This window comes from Plutella xylostella, chromosome 27 (genome assembly GCF_932276165.1).
Source record: "Plutella xylostella chromosome 27, ilPluXylo3.1, whole genome shotgun sequence".
NCBI classification, from domain to species: domain Eukaryota; kingdom Metazoa; phylum Arthropoda; class Insecta; order Lepidoptera; family Plutellidae; genus Plutella; species Plutella xylostella.
This window is the reverse complement of record NC_064007.1, coordinates 8,762,279-8,780,123: the sequence shown is the minus strand read 5'-3', so window position 1 is coordinate 8,780,123 and position 17,845 is coordinate 8,762,279. Positions and strand designations below refer to the sequence as shown.

Below are 17,845 nucleotides of genomic sequence, written 5' to 3'. Positions count from 1 at the left end.
TGCAAAATTGGTATACTAAGCCGAAACCTACATGTGCAGCATGGTATATCTAAGCCCGAATCTGAAATCAGAATTTGGATATTAGCGAAAAAAAAAAAAACCCATAGTAAAAAGTCACGTGACCAACAAAGTTTCTATCAATCAGATTTTGAAAATTCGCGAAAAAAAATTTTCATTTTCCATAGAAACTTGGCTCGTGGTACTTAGTCGTGAGTGTGTTAATAATGTCATATGTGTTTGTAGGTATGTGGTCGGCTGCTGTCGGTACTGTTGCTGAATAAAACCAGTGCCACGGGTGCTGCACTGCATTTTAGTCGTATCCCGTTTGGTAAGTTTTTTGTCTTTTAATAAACAGAATTGCTACCAAATTGTTGTTAATATATAGAAAAAAAAGATGGGGATGCTAGTCATTGACTGCATCAATCAACAAAATTAGTGGATTCACAATTTAATGATTATTTTTCATCATCATCATCATCATCAGCCTTCTATCGCCCACTATTAAGGAGGCGAGAAGTAGGCTGATGATTATTTTTATAATATATTTTTAATTTACTGTATTTTATGCTGCGTGATCAGTAGGGACGTATCATTTTGGACAGATCACTTAGGAATCTGATCAGGCGCACAACTGCCGGGCGCCCGATGCGATTTGGCTCAGAACGCTACATTTATGCATCGCACAAATGTTTGTCACACTTCGCCTTCGAATGATTTTTTTCTTATTTTCCGTGTAAATTGGGTTTCCTCTCATATATGCACACTTTTTGTTTCTGCACGATGTTTTCATTAAAAGTTGGTGTTGCGTTTTTATATTTAGTTTTTTATCCCAGGCTTATAGGGTGTTCCCATTGAAATATCTGAGATTTGATGACGAAGTCAATTGTAACAATTAGGTGACTTTGATTATAACGGTCCACCGTTCTAAGAATGAACATTTAAGAAGGCCGATTCCACGGAAAACTTGGTTTAAATCAGATTATCACTTGAAGAATTAAATGTGAGTTCTCAAGTTTGGCAGCGCGTCCGCCTCGGTGTCTCGGGGAGCGATAAAAACCAGTTACGAGCAGATCTCGCTTGTTTCAGCGACATTACAATAATTTCGCGCCTACCGTCAGCCCCACGCTTGGCGCGCCGCCATATTGTTATGGCTGCCATCTTGAAACACTACCAACATGACCAACTAAAAACGAACACAGGAAACGCAATTGAAAACTCTATAACAACGGGCTACGGTTGTTGAATCCAGGTTCGGATGGCAAAGATTACGTTGTAAGTTTCAAGGGGATAAAGGAATAAATGCAATTGTGAGGAGACAATTTTAAAGTTTTTTTTTTTGTTTTCTCTTGCGTACGATTCTGTGTGTGCCCTAGATTTTTATGATTTAGGTTTAACATTTTTATGTGTAGGTATTTAAAAAATATAGTTATTCAAACCGCACTGGGTTATAGGGTGCCTTTCCACCAGTACTGCGCTATTTGGAGCAATGAATAAATGATTTGTGGATATCCAACTCATCCATAGCAAAGTTTTAGCATGTTATGCCGTTAAATCCAAAGCAGTCTTACACTCGCTCAGTATCACCATTCTGTGGGGTTACCTCCACCAAACATTAGTAATTAACAAACCTTCGTCGCTCACTTGTCAATTCCGGCTTAACTTGTATCTTACAGAGTTCATCCTAACTATATAATATTATAAATGCGATAGTAACTGTGTCTGTCTGTCTGTCACTCTTTCACGCCAAAACTACTGAACGGATTTGAATGAAATTTGGTATACATACGGTCTAAACCCTGTAAAAGAACATAGGGTACTTTTTATCCCGGAATTCCCACGGGAACTTTTATAAGGCGAAACGAAGCGCGCGGGAAAAGCTAGTATTATATATTTTTTCAAGCGAGTGACGCTGCTTAAGAATTTTAACTGCTAATGTTCGGTGGTGACCTTTGTACTGCTCATAGTAATATTCGTATCAATACACTTTCATGCAGAACCTATCTAGATAGCACATTTGCCACATAAATTGGGTGAGTCAGTAACAAATGAAGTCGATTTGTCGAGAGTACGTTGACGGCCGCATCCGTCACACCAAGCTACTTGTGCAAATGAAACCCATTTAGGAAATTAACTAGAATACAAATAGAGTGAAGAGTAGGACCGACCTTGATAGGTAGAAGATCTTTATAACTCTGAATTTTTTTTGGTGACACAGTGAATATACCTATATATTTTACCATAGAGATTTTTTTTTTATATATACCTACAAATTAATACTTCATCTTAGTTCTAGTACAATCACGGGCAATGAAAAGGTTCCACTGAGAAAACCACCAAATTACTTCTACACGGAAAAAGCTAGCATTATGAAGCCTTCTGCAACATTGAAGTATATTTAACAGAGCATCAGGATATTGCTAACTAAAAACGGTAATATTTTGATCGAATTTCTAATGAAATGTTTGAAAAAATTGGGAATGTTTGGTGTCGGAATTTTGTGAGTGGGACTTTTTCATTGCCTGTAAGTGTAATAATCTCCGGTCGACTAGATGAGGAAGGCCGAGGATACAGAGTTGGGGTGCTCTTTCGGCTCTCCTGTGGCCAACGATCGATTATTTTTGGCTCATAACTCTTATATTACCTACTATGTTTTATTCCAGAATTTAGTTAGTCTGATCAAAGAAACGAATCGAGAAGTGTTATCAAATTATTTGCTCTGGCGATTCGTGAGACATCGAGTCAACAACTTGGATGATTTTATGATAACGATGTAACGTTGTAGACGTACATGTCTTTAATTAAACGTATTATTAACCTAAATCTAGCTTATTTTCTTCATTTTAACACTTAACTATGTAATAAATAAAATAAAACTAAAAGTAAATAACATTTTAAAACATAACTTCTTTTAAAGTACATTCGCACTCAAAATACTGAAACGTAATCTGTAGTCATAAACAGTTTATGGTAGAAATTTAGTTTCATAAACCTGCCCACATTTTAATATTGGTAGAAATTTATTGTTCATAACCTGGTATTATTTTTAACATTCCGTGACATCGTGACACTTTCAACGGCTGTCGCCGCTCGCTAGTGATTCATTAGCCTTGCCATCACTGGACTCGAACGTACGCTTGCGCATCTGAATAATAATTGCTTTCGCACAATAACTGCGACTTTAAAGTAAATTTGAAATAGATAGTGCACCTTAAGTGTCCTAACCGTTCCGGGTCCGCTATACAAGGCGCTGCTGGCTCTGTGTACCTGTGTTTTACATAAATCCTCAAACCCCCATATTGGGGTTTCAGTACGGGATTTTGAAGACCTAGGCTTCGCTTCGCTACCTACTGCCGCATCACCCTCTGCTTCGCTTCCGCTTCGGACCTGCAGCTTAGCACGGCGACCTACAACCCTGCCAGTGGCTGACGACCTGTTCCACCGGCATCTGACCATCCAGGGGAGTGCTTGAACTACGCAGTGAAATCAGATACTAGGCCGACACACCACGACCCGTTCTACCGACTTAGGTGGCCTGCGGCCATCAATAAATTTATTTTCGTTGGACCTACCTACCTCTTTTATTTACCTCCCAGTAGGGACGATAGGTAAATAGGTAGGGAACGTCACACTGTTATTGATGGCCGCAGGCCACCTAAGTCGGTAGAACGGGTCGTGGTGTGTCGGCCTAGTATCTGATTTCACTGCGTAGTTCAAGCACTCCCCTGGATAGTCAGATGCCGGTGGAACAGGTCGTCAGCCACGGGCAGGGTTGTAGGTCGCCGTGCTAAGCTGCAGGTCCGAAGCGGAAGCGAAGCAGAGGGTGATGCGGCAGTAGGTAGCGAAGCGAAGCCTAGGTCTTCAAAATCCCGTACTGAAACCCCAATATGGGGGTTTGAGGATTTATGTAAAACACAGGTACACAGAGCCAGCAGCGCCTTGTATAGCGGACCCGGAACGGTTAGGACACTTAAGGTGCACTATCTATTTCAAATTTACTTTAAAGTCGCAGTTATTGTGCGAAAGCAATTATTATTCAGATGCGCAAGCGTACGTTCGAGTCCAGTGATGGCAAGGCTAATGAATCACTAGCGAGCGGCGACAGCCGTTGAAAGTGTCACGATGTCACGGAATGTTAAAAATAATACCAGGTTATGAACAATAAATTTCTACCAATATTAAAATGTGGGCAGGTTTATGAAACTAAATTTCTACCATAAACTGTTTATGACTACAGATTACGTTTCAGTATTTTGAGTGCGAATGTACTTTAAAAGAAGTTATGTTTTAAAATGTTATTTACTTTTAGTTTTATTTTATTTATTACATAGTTAAGTGTTAAAATGAAGAAAATAAGCTAGATTTAGGTTAATAATACGTTTAATTAAAGACATGTACGTCTACAACGTTACAACGGACAATATTATAGATTAAAAAAAAAGTACATTAAAAATAACTCTTACTCTAGTCCAAAACCTAAAGAAGACTGCTATGGGAAATAAAGCCACAGTGTAAATATTTTCTTCAATACTGTAAAATCCATTGAAGAAGCCAACGAATCAATTAAATTTATGTACCATAAAATTAAACAAGAATTGAGATACAATAGATGTCAAAATTGCCCGCACCGAAGCCCAGGGGCGTTTTATTATATCAAATTAATTTGTTCTTGTCTTAGCATTGTATGATATCTGATAGCAAAAACTCGTTCCGCCTAATTAATTTAAAACCGAGGGCGGGCGCGCCGCTAGGGCAGAAATTAATAACTTTACTTTCTCCTTCATTATCCTTTCAACGAATATTTCCCTCAATTTCACCCTAAGTGCATCAAAATAACGAACTAAGGTTTTCCCGCTACGCGACTACGGCGTAGCCCGTAGCTGATTGAAAGTGCTACGAAGCTGCTACGAGTTTTCGTAGCAAATGCGGTGGGATTAAATCAATCTCTCATTTGCTTAACTTATGTATCTTGGTACGTTTAGGAACAAATTGTATAACGTACATAGCTACTATTTTAGTAATGCCTGCTTAGTTTCTTAAAACTATACGGTGCTACCACAAAAACTTTGAACACTGTTTAAAACGAATTCAATAGATTTGACAGCGCTTAACATCTGTTAAATACTGTCTTTGTTTTTGTGGAAACTCAGTCTACCAGACAAACGAGTTGGAAATGCGTAAATACATACATACATACATGCATAATTAACAAAGCAGTTGTGATCGGTGGTCGGCGGCGGCGATCCTCAAAGATGCACAAAGGGCGGGCTCTTTGATCTGCCGCCGCCGCCGCCGCCGCCGCCGCCGCTGCTGCTCTGCAATTCCAAGATGGCGGCGTGCGGTCCGTCTGTCGGTGCGTGAACTCGCTTTATGTAATTTTTGGCAAAAATATTAAGTAGGTATAGTAAAAATTAAATTCTGGAATTTTGAACCTGTAGTCACATAACTAAAGATGTTCACAGTGACTAGCTGAGCCACCCTCTTTTGTTTACTATACCATTTTTTAACCGACTTCGAAAAAAGGAGGAGGTTCTCAATTTGACTTGTTGTATTTTTATGTATGTCCAGATGTCTCCCGATATTTTTGCCAGGTATTGATTGATTTTGTTAATTATTTTTTAATGTATAGGTTGTGCCTCAGGGGTGCTCCCATTTTAATTTCAAAATTTCCCGAAAACATATTTATAGAATTAATAACTTACTTGTTTAATACATTTTCACATACAAATATTGTATATTTTAAAAATATATTATTGTAGCTGCTGGTTTGATTCAATACATGGAGTTATTGATGACGGCATTAGGCGATGTCTCAACTCTGCAGATAAAATTTATTGCTCTTTGATGGCTCGCGTCGTCTGGAGCTTTTACAAATATTCTTTATACGACACACTCACTGTGACTCATTTATTTTATTCTAAATCTTTTAAATTTGAAATGTTTATTTATTTATTTATTATTAAAGATACACATGTATGTTCTAAGAAATGTGTTTGTAGATTGTAGCACGGTTTTTCATAGACTTACTACATAGCGTTAAAAACAATCGACATTCAATAAAAATACATACTACGAGGCTACAAAAGTGTCAACCTTTCAAATGGCTGTTACATTATAATACCAAGTAGGCCATTGAAAAAAAAACCGACTGGAATTCTAACCTCAAAATATCATATCTGAACGAACAGCTACAGTTGTTAACCGCTAAATTATAACAACAAAATAAACTCTGTGTCTCTACATTGTTATAAGTATACGTTACTGAATTTAAAAATATTCATGTCCAAGCCATAAGTTATGAATAAATTTTATATCATTTCTCAAAAATATATTGAATGTGATTTTAATGCATCTACGTCAGTATTAGGTAATAAAATGGTTATAGCTTTTCAAATAAGTATGAAATGTTCAATCTACCCCCAAGTATCTTCCTTCTGTGCGGCGCAGTGTATTATTACACTCACGAGCTATGAAAACGTATTATATAAAGTATATTGTATGTATCGGTATATTTGTATATATATTTATATAGGTTAATTAGGTATAATATTAAGTGACTTAGGTTTACTATTCTTTTCCTTTTTTTAATTCTTTTTTTTGTACACCTTATTACCTATTTTTCCTGTACCTCCTGCGGGTTGACTGGCAGAAAATGCTTTTAGCGTTAAGTCCTCCCTTTGTACTTTTATTGTAATATTTGTACAATAAAGAGTTAAATGAAAACGTTCCACTTACAAAATTCCGACACTAAAATGGCCCCAATGTTTTAAAACATTGAATTAATTTGAGCATACACCAACGCTGTTATTATGTTATGTATTGAGTGTGGATACTGCTATCATTCTGTCACTTCCAATACCCAAGAACTACCAAACCACCACCAAATATCTGACCCAGTCAGGTATAAAACTCCGATCTATACAGGACGTAACGTAATGGTTTCAATGACATTGACATAATTTTACCATCTTATCACACATTTTTGGCTTTGTCTCCTCATTATTTCATGACTATCATGTATTATTGCTGAAAAGTCACTAACTACTTCATGGTATGCGCTCCGCGTCATCGCTGACCTCCAATTTATATTCATAGGCACATGAATATCGTGACTAGTTCTAGCCCCCCCCTCTCTCCACTCCCCTCCCTGTCCCCCCCTCGCAGTCCCCAGGCTTAGGCCCAGTTATTATGCAGCATACTGCTGGGCCAATAAAGAGAGGGAAATCACGTAATTCTAGAGGAATTTCGACCACCGCGGCCAATCACATTGAGATCTCTACGTAAGAATAGATTATTGGCCAAGTGTGTGCACAGTACACAGGGGCACTCTGTGTTTCATCACTCTCATAGCACAATGGAATGACTGGAGAGAACTAGGCGCAGGATCAACAGCTTCCAATTCGGCAGCATGCATCATTACAGATTTTAGAAATCAGGTGATCATGGGATGGGATACCTATAATGAAAATTGGGATCCCGGTTTATCAAACTCGGAACCTCTGGGTGTTGAAGCAGAGCTTTTACCACAAAAATCACTAAGCATGTAAAGTAGTTACCTTATTAATAACTATTGAACGGTGCCATAAATAGAGTGAAATTGTGTTTTCAAAGGTTCAGTTATTGACCAAAACACACGTTCGTTTCATATGAAAGGGACATTACTAAATATTTGATATGATTTCGATACTCACAGGCAAATAAGATATGACCGAAAAGCAATTTGGCAGTTGATGTGACTGTCACATAAATATTAGATCTCGCGTTTAAACCAGCAGCACCCGATTCAGCGCACAACACGGAAGCGTAATCATAGCGACATACGTCCAGACTTTTCATTACTTGTATATGTCGCAGGCATCTGGTTTAATCTCCTGTTTGATTGAACCGCTAGCCCGTTCATTGGATGACGCTACTCAGTTGAATGACTAAAGAACAACTCGTCAAGTGGTTGACTGTAACGTCCAACGTCTTGACTGAACGTTATTCAGCGAAGTCGTTAAATGGGATATAGTATAGCAACTTTGTAATGTCTGGTTAGGATGAACATGACCAGACAAGAGTCAACAAAAAGACTATGTTACAAAGCTCTCATCTCACAAATTAACTAAACAATAACAATAAACGTACCTTGATATTGTTGTTCACAATTATCCAGTTTCAGCACATTTTTTTCTTTGACACTATCCGCCGGCGGTGTAATAATAGGTAAATCCATGTTGTCACACTATTTTAACATAAATATCGCACTTTAAAGCTAATTTATTTGTAAAAAATAATAATACAAGTCATTTTTGTGTCAGCTGTTCGCAGTTAGACGCCATATTTGTTTTATTCACCACCTGACTGATTTTAAGTCCGCTAACTAGTTGGACGTTTTGTGACGCTTGTACAATCAACGTTCGGCCTAGTCATACAACTGAATAGCGTCATCCAATGAACGGGCTAGCGGTTCAATCAAACAGGAGATTAAACCAGATGCCTACGACATATACATACGAAACTTTAAATCTTTATCACTTCTATTTTGTGCACATATTGTAAATATATTAGACCCCACTTTTAAACTCAATAATTGATTTTGAAACATTTCTAACTATAACTTGTGTGTAATTATGTAAGTAAATAAACAATTGCAATTTATATTTTAGTTCTGTTTTCATAATTGTATTTACAATTAGGTTAGGCTTCATTAGTAAAATGTTAATTTATATTATAACCTTGAATAAATGATTCCATATATTGCAATACAATACAAACCTCTTTACTTGCACCAAAACAAAAAAAAACTTAAAAATTCAAAATTAAAACAGTACAAAAAGGCTATAAATATCTATCTACTTATGACTATCAATCTCTAGGAGCTTACAAATTATGTTCAATTTTGTCGTTGTAATCAAGCTGTCGTTACGTTGCGTGAATCGAGGCGCACTCCTTATTCTGAGTGTGCGCTCGATCGCCGTCGCCTCAAATCGTTAACGGGTCATAAATGGGAATTTTTCAGTGATTCCTCTCTGTATCTGTACACCACACGGCGTGTCGTCATGGAGCTAATAAAACGCGAACCCTATTTCCTACTGCGGAATAATTCGTTCGTGAGACCCTAAATCGTTATTTTACGGCCATTCCGAAGAAGCTATAAACAGTGGGACAGTTTAGAATGTGCCGCGTTCACCCTGCATTTGTCTCCTGCATGTATTTTCATTTAACCGATTGAATCCCGTGAGATGAGACGAAATGAGACGAAATAAAATATCTACCTACTTACACTCATGAGCATTGAAAAAGTTCCGGTGACAATTGATCCAAATTACTCCTAAACGGAAAAGGCTACCTTACCAAATGACGCCACCGCCGTTTACAATATTGAAGCACATTTCAATAACAGTGCATCAGAATATTATACAGTACATCAACCAAAATCGGTAAAATTGAGTTATAATTTTAATATAAATGTATTTAAAAATTGAGGCCATTAGGTATTTTAGTGTCGGCATTTTGTAAATGGAACATTTTCATCGCTCGAGTGTACTTAAAACTTTTACGAAGACACTGGGCAGGGTATGTTATTAAGAAAAAGATCTGATTAAGTTATTATTATTCGCGTGGGTGCCTTACATCTACTCTATTTACAATACAATACACATAGTGGAGGGGAAGTGGGGGGGACGGGGAATAGGCGCAGTTTGTTCACAATGATATCGGCGAGTGTCGATTGCTCGTTATTCATACCGCGCCGCGGCGGCGAACGCGCGGGCACAGACTTGCGGTTCAAACGACGCGGTTTAAAACGTCCACATACACCCATTTTTTTTCATTGATATTTTCAAAATTAACGTTTTTTTGTAAATAATACCTATCGTCATTCACAACAAACATTTAAGGTAGGTACCTACTTCATTATGTTACATAGCTTTTTCAATTTAGGAGTAAGTAGGCGGTTTTGTTACTGAAACATTTTCATTGCTCGCGAGTGGATTTATAGCAAGTAACAATACCGCTACAATTAAAATAATATGTGTAAGTGAGTACGGTGTAAGGAACTGATTATGATACCTTAGAAACGGAACGGGGACATAGATTACAAAATGTTTTGAATTTTAACCCATTTGTTCATGAAATTACAAGTGGTACATAAACCAACACTACGCTACTAAAATATAAGTTCTAACCATACGTCATAAGTATTTAACTTACCAATACTTATCCGTACAATATACTTATTTCTAATTGTGAGCGTGTGAGCCGCGACGGCCACCCGCGCGCCACGCCGCCGGTGACCCGCGCGCGCGGCGGCGGAGGCGATACATCAGCGTATTTGATACAATTTGCCGAAAGACTCGCCTCTTTGATGTATGGCCGGAAAAATAACGCAAGCAGATTAAATCGTCGGCGGCATCCGAGCGAAAAATAACCCTATCTTGTTTGGAGCAGAACTTAATTTCCTGTAACCATCATATTTACTACCCGTCCAGATAACCATTGTGTTTTGGACCATATTTTTGGGAGGTAACGGGTCAATTTCGTTTGTAGATTTTCGCGCTGAGATATTTGTGTTCAGTGTTGTGTATTGGTCCCTATGTCTTCGGCGTAGGGTGCATGTTGGCGTGTGCGTGGTTGTCGATCGGACATCAGGAACATTATTTATATATGCGGATGACTTTTGTGAAAATTTGGCTCCCACACCGCTCCTATACCGCGGTGGTATTGTTTATGGCGGATTAAACGAACGTCCCTGCAGCGCCCGCCTCCGAGTCGCGGCGCAACTTTCCCATAAGTTTAGTATAATACATTAAAGTATAACAACGCTGTTTACGACCGGACTTGTTTGTAAGAAATTGTTGTTGAAACGAGAAAAACACGGAATGTCTGTTATTGATGGCTGAAACAAGTCATAGCGCGGCGCCAAATACTTTGATAAATGTTTCGATAAATACGCACTTTCGAACGGCTCCGTTCTTAGACTTATTTATTTGAACCTCATTTTCTATATCTTTTATCCTATAGGCAGCTTTTATCCACACAATGTGAAACAGACCATAAGTCGGTTTTAAAACAAAGAAGTCACAATGATTTCTTCCATTACACTAAGTAATTTCATTAGCCGATCGAGCAGCCGCCAACAAGCCGCATGCTAAACGAACGCAGCTTCACAAAACGACAACAAAAATCAGTTTACAAAGAGATAAAGCGGTGGATAAATCTGGCTCCAACTGTTTTTGCTCGACGAGACTGTATACAGGGTGAGAACGAAGCGGCTAAGCCTTCCCACTGAATGGCTTAAGACTAACATTGTTAAGGCAAAGCACTACCAGTTTGGATGCTTTTTAACCCCCGACTGAAATTGAGGTGTGTTATGTTAAACGTGTCTGTGTGTCTTTCTGTAGTACCTATCTTATTCCTTTTTTGATTCATCATAGGTAATGTTACATCGAGTGTTCTTAGCCATATTTTATCAAAATTTTCTTAGCCGTTCTAAAGTTTTGTGACTTTTAGTTTTGAATGTCGGGGGTTTTTAATGTTGTTTAGGTTAGATTACGAGTATTCACCAGAGATGTGCTATGCTACGGATGCTATGGATGAGTTTGAAATGCAATTCACCAATCATATTCATTGGTCCATCACACTGATGGGAACGGATTTCCTTCACATCATCGGAGCATAACTTGCTAAATAGTAACAATAAATAAATAAAATTAATTTCAGTATTATAATATTATTATTATGTAGATGTACCTAATGAATCAGAAAAAATACTCATACTTTAAAAATCAATTTATACCTAATAAACTTCGCCTTAAGCAAGAATCTATAACAGGAGCAGGGAAATGCAATATATTACACAAAGAAGAAGATTAAAAACAACTAGCTGTAATCCGCTAAGCGGTGGTTGTAGCGATATGAATACTCTCGTTATCTTGCAGGAAACTTCGAGAACACCCTGTAGAGAGCGCAGTGAGGAACAACACGCTTCTCGCCCAATTAAATGATACAGGTGAGGTCCCGTGAATCTAATGATCATCATCAGCCTATAGCAGTTCACTGCTAGACGTAGGCCTCTTCCAAAGCACGCAACTGAATGCGATCTACAGCTTTCCGAATCTAATGATAGACTCATATTTTATGAGTTTTTGTGTATTGAGTAAGATTGTTATTTCCAAAAGCATGGTTAGGTTAGGTAACAACAAAGTAAACACAATATTAAAATCCACCCGCGCCGGCGCAAATTTATTCATACAAAATGTATTGTGCCCTGTGAGTAGTGTGTCACCTGGGTGGATCAATGATAAATCCCCACCCTGTATAACCCGATCAAAGTCGGTAACGTGCGAAGCGTAGACTCCATCGCATTTAGTGGAAGTTTTAATTACTCTGTACCGTCTTATAGATGGACTCACTTTGTGAAATTTGAACCTCATTATAAATGAATCAAAACTTGCTCAAGTATTTTATTAATGGAGTTGTTTATTATAAAGCGGCGGGTTGAAGAGCTATCGCAGCGATCGAGATGTGGTCGATATAATATTCATGTTTGACAACTTTATTTTGTGATAAAAAGCTTTTTAAATATCTTTTACAGAATATTTTCTAAGAATCTTTAAATTGTTCAATGAAAGTGTCAGCTGAAGTGGCTCATTTCTTTGGAATATAAGCTCATAATTTAAATACGAAATATTTTATTCGATGTTAACTAAAACATTTATTTAATTTTATTCATATTATTTTATGGCCGAAGAATATAATAACTGGTGAGGTAAACGAGCAAGCGTGGGACGCCTCCCAGCCCGCTGTAGACAGGCCAGACAGACCATTGGATGAATGTGTGATCCAATAGACCACACGTCTTACACCAAAGCAAGATGAAAATCGCCAAAACCCAGCCAGAACCAAGAAGCTGCAAGTTTTTAATAAGTGCCACTTAAAATTCAATTAGCCTAATTCATATTCCGTTCCACTTCCAAAATTTCCCTCCAAAAAAGTAACATTCACATGCTAAGCGCTTTTATTCAGCTACAAAGCTCGGGCTTCATTGTGGCACACAAAGGCTACACTTTTTATTATATTTTTCGCCATCTTTCACTCGCGACTTGGTGTTGTACGCCGGGACGTGATATGCGTTTTTAGGCTTTTTAAGTTTTCAACCATAAAAAAACAGTATCTATAGATTAAACGGCTAGGCAAACGTAGTGTAGGACGCCCTCTAGAAGGGGTGACGACTTGCGAAAAGAGGCTGGTAATGATTGTTTGCGGAAAGCTATATATCGCATCCAGAGGCCTATCTGCAGCGGTGGACTGATAGGCTGATAATAATGACGATGGTAGGTAAAAAAACAAGAAGTACAACTGTCTCAATTGAATAGGAAAACTTTATAAGGCGTATACGAGCTAACTAACGTAGCGTAGTACGCCCACCAGCCCGCTTGAAACAAATATCTGCACTGGCGGGGATCGAACCCGGGACCTTCGGTATAGCAGTCAGGGCAACTAACCACTACACCATCCGGTCGTCCTTCATGCAGAGCTGCCTGGCTTAGTTCCATAGTCTACCTAAAAAGTAGGAAGTGCCAGGCTATGCTTTTATGGTCTCCACTCGAGAAATCAAGAACCGTCGTTGTATTTTGGTGCTAAATGTAAAATTTGGTGTAGCAGTAAAAAATGCGGTCTGATGATGATATACGGAAAGCTAAAGATCGCATCCAGTGGCGTGCATTGGGAGAACCCTACGTCCAGCAGTGGACTGGTATAGGCTGATGATGATGATGATATGATGATATACATACATACATTTACCACTTGTGTGACTAAAGTTTTGCTTCAGAAAACCCTTTTCGCTTCCAACGTCTTAGAGGGAACTCTAGCTTGTAAAAAAATTAGATTCAGAGCGATGCTGTGCTAACCACGACTCTATGTCGTTGCATGTTGCATGGTAGGTACATACTCGTTGCTCCCGTTCGTTTTTATTTTTAACATCCGATTGAAAAAGAGGGGTGTTATAAGTTTAACTTGTTGTGGTACCGTACTTTCAAATAGCGAAAGCGATTTTGATTTTATTTTTTATGGTCATAGATAATGTTGCCCTGAATGTTTTTAGCCAAATTTTATCAAAATTGGCGTAGCATTTTAAAAGTTATATGACTTTTAGTGTTGAATGTCGGGGGTTTCTAACGTTGGTTAAGTTATGTCAAGCTAATGTAGAAGCCCTCCTTGCACTGGCGGGAGCGGTTGGAGGAGCCGAGAAGTTGTCGGCAGCGAGCTGTCGCAGCCGTACTTCCGTGCTTCGACGCATGGATGCAACGGCCGGGCAACCTCACGTATCGTCTGACGCAGGTGCTGACCGGGCACGGTTGCTTCGGTGAGTACCTGCACCGGATAGGGCGTGAGGTTGCACCGTCGTGTCACCACTGTGAAGGCAGCCTGGACTCCGCGCAGCACACACTAGCAGTGTGCCCAGCGTGGGAGTCCGAAAGGCAGATCCTGGCTAACAGGATCGGGCCGGATCTGTCTCTGCCCTCAGTGGTGGCAGCCATGACTCGAGGCAAGGAGTGTTGGAAGGCCGTGGTCTCGTTCTGTGAGACCGTCATGGTCCAGAAACAGGCCGCAGAGCGAGATCGGGAGAGGGCCGATCCAGCTCGGAGGCCGGGAGTAAGAATAAGGCTACGGTATCTCCTGCCCGTCGTAGAAGGCGACCAAAAGGAGGTTAGGGGCTGTGGGCGGTGAGGACGGGGGTCTGAGCCGCCGCATAATAGCGGCCCCGGGAAGAGCGGCTGTGCATGTGGCCATGTACAGCCGCGCAGGCTGCTAAGGAGTTGGGAGACCTTGAGTCTCCCGGAGAAGAGCTGCGGCGCAGTGCGAGGTGACTCCGGTGCGTTCCCCTGGAGATCCCGGAGCACCTACCTGCACTGATGGTGGCCACCGAGGGGGTTTTAGTGGGTAAAAATCCCACATATCTTCTACAACACACCACTCCACAATCTTTCTGATGATTTCCTACTCGTAAAAAAAAGGGCTCCTTAGTTTTGGTTTTCTGAAGCTTCGGAGCGCTGCGCTAACCACGACAGACATGACCAGCCCACTGCCACTCCCTTGCACATTTTGACATCAATGTCGGTAACCTTAGTACTCTGACGGATAACCTCATTTCTGATACGATCCATCAGAGAAACCTCAAGCATAGCTCTCTCCATAGCACGCTGAGTGACTTAAAATCGGTGCTACAGTACTACCGTCCAGGACCCACATTTCTGCACCATACGTCATCACATTTTGTTAAGTGTGGCGACTGCGTGACAATTCTCGTTCATTCGTTCGTCGATGTAGGGCATTGAGTAACACCCGAGTCCGCGTTGTTCTATGATGTAGGGAGTGACCCCCGCTCCGGCTGATAACGAACAGGCTGCGTCTTGGCGCCGCCATTAGCCGCATCTATCTCGCGGTAACTTAAATTAAAATTCATTTCAGTGGAAACGAGTCACTTCACAAAATCCTACTTTTTCATCGTCGAGCGAAATAGCCGCGGAAACTTTCAACTGATAATGACGCGTCCCGACTGATCACTGGCTGCGACGTCTATGACAGTGGTAGTTGAATGAGACTTATCTGATTACACGAAACGGAGAAAGTATGACTGACCTTAAAGGTTGGTTAAGTATTAAAAATTATTAAATGTGATGTTGTGTGGGTTCTCTTTTAACGGAATAAATCAATATTATTATAATAATCGGTATTGCCTAACTAAGGGAAAGTGGTGTTTTGTATGAAAAAACAAAGTATTCGTCATGGCGAATGCTGTGTCATGATAAATGCTGTGTGCATGACACAGCTGTCGGTGTTCCAATTTAAATTAATAAGTGAGCCATAATAGTGTTCATGTTCAATTACACACTCTGCTAAAATTACCATTACAAAGGTCATAAACATCTAAAAAACCAAAAAACTGATCATAAAAATTTATATATCTTGAGTGTGATCTCGTGATCTGTTAAGACTCACAGAATAATAACTCGCGGTAAGTTTTAATTGTGTAACTGAAATATTATGGCGCATTATCTCGGCGCGCTGATTGCGAGCTATTATCTCTTCACAGATGAAGCCTCCTGGTTCTCGGGTTACTCTGTGTGTTTCAGACCTGGTCATTAATGTGTTAGAGAGCAACATACGTACTACAGGATAAAGTAGTATGATAAGCCGAAAAGGTGTAATTCACCCTCTAATTTGTTGACTTTTTCTATAACTTTGGATTTTCGGTTGCCTGTAAGAAAAGGGTCTTAGCGCTAAGGCCACCTATTGTTCATTGTTTCTAGTTATTAACTTTTTACTATACATCTGAATGAAACCTTGTAGCCCTGGGTTGTGATAGGATGAGGAAAATGTTCTAACTGTTGCATTAGGGGTATATTAATCAGTTCTAAATGACACCGAATGGCGTAGTGGTTAGTGACCTGACTACTAAGCCGATGGTCCCGGGTTCGATTCCCGGCCGGGGCAGATATTTGTTTAAACACATATATTTGTTCTCGGGTCTTGGATGTGCCCGTAAAATGGCAATAGGCTCGCCCCCTATTACATTGGGACTAACATACACTCTGGCGAAAAGTGGGTGCAGCAATGCACCTCTGCCTACCCCGCAAGGGAGTACATTAGTACAAGGCGTGAGTGCGTGTTTTTTTTTTTTTTTTTTTTTTTAATGACACCCTGAATCACCCCTTTTTCGCTTATCAACTAATTAAGTATATCATTTTGCAACATCAAGAAATAGAATATTAAATAATAATAAATTTACTATCACCAGAGGTGGATGTTCATGACTTTCATTGTTCTGTGGGGTTACCACCACCAAATATTAGCAATTGACAGTCCGTAAGCAGCGTTGCTCGCTTGACAAATCTGACGTATTTTGTGTGGTTGTGACATATGTCAGACATGCGAGGGATGACGCTTATCAATGGATTGTTAATTGCTAAATGTGTCAGGGGTGGAAGTAGCTACCAAACGTATAGTTGTTAGGTATTAAATGATGATGGGCACCAATGTATGGAAGCTGGGACCATCTCCAATAGAAATGAGTGATACGTCGTTGAAAAGGTATTTTTTTGCAGAATATGAATAACGGAAGCGCCAGTCCTGATCTACTGTCCAATTAGAATAATTGTACCTTGAAAGTATTTATATTTTATTTCTGTAATTTTAATGTTTTTGTTATTTTTTCACATTCATTATTAATTTTTATAAAAAAAATATCATCATTCATTATGATATTATATTTGTTTATTATCTCAGTCAATAAAACCAGTTAAAAGAAATTTCTCCCATTTTAATAATACGTGTTTACGTGTAATACGCCCTAACTGTCATAAGGAGAGAGAGTGCAATGCAATATAAAAATACTTCCTTCTGACGAATATATTTCAAAATGGACAACTTATACGGATTTGTCGTCATAATATTTTTTTTCTTACTTGAAAAGAGCTATCCAACTATGTATGACTCATCTTTATTGGACATAGGTCCCAAAACGCCCATTGTCATTTCAGATGTACGATCAATACCAATTCCGGACGTAAATGTATGCAAATTGCATCTTTCCACCGTAAAAAAATGCATAATATTTTTACGAAAAATGGCTGAAACAGGAAAATGTGACTCTGCTAAGTTGGAAGCCAGGAAACGTCTCGCTTGCGAGTCACTCCGCTATCGCTATAGGTCAAGCCAGAGTAATGGGTCTGAGAATAAACCGACGCAAAACAGTCGATATGCGTATCAAGGCTAAAACCTCGGACGCCTTAATACTCGATAACCAACGCTTGGACTCGGTCGATAAGTCAAAAGTCAAAGTCAAATTTTTTTATTCATC

At 39.4% G+C, this 17,845-nt stretch overlaps 1 long non-coding RNA gene across 1 annotated transcript; it reads right to left on the bottom strand.

The window, feature by feature from the left end:
* Positions 1-4,019: 4,019 nt before the first annotated feature.
* On the bottom strand, positions 4,020-16,470 carry LOC125490737. The gene is made up of 3 exons (XR_007267878.1): positions 16,409-16,470; positions 10,681-10,682; positions 4,020-4,228 (listed from the first exon to the last, which is right to left on the bottom strand). It is a non-coding gene; the product is annotated as an uncharacterized LOC125490737 (long non-coding RNA).
* Between the last annotated feature and the right edge of the window lie 1,375 nt (positions 16,471-17,845).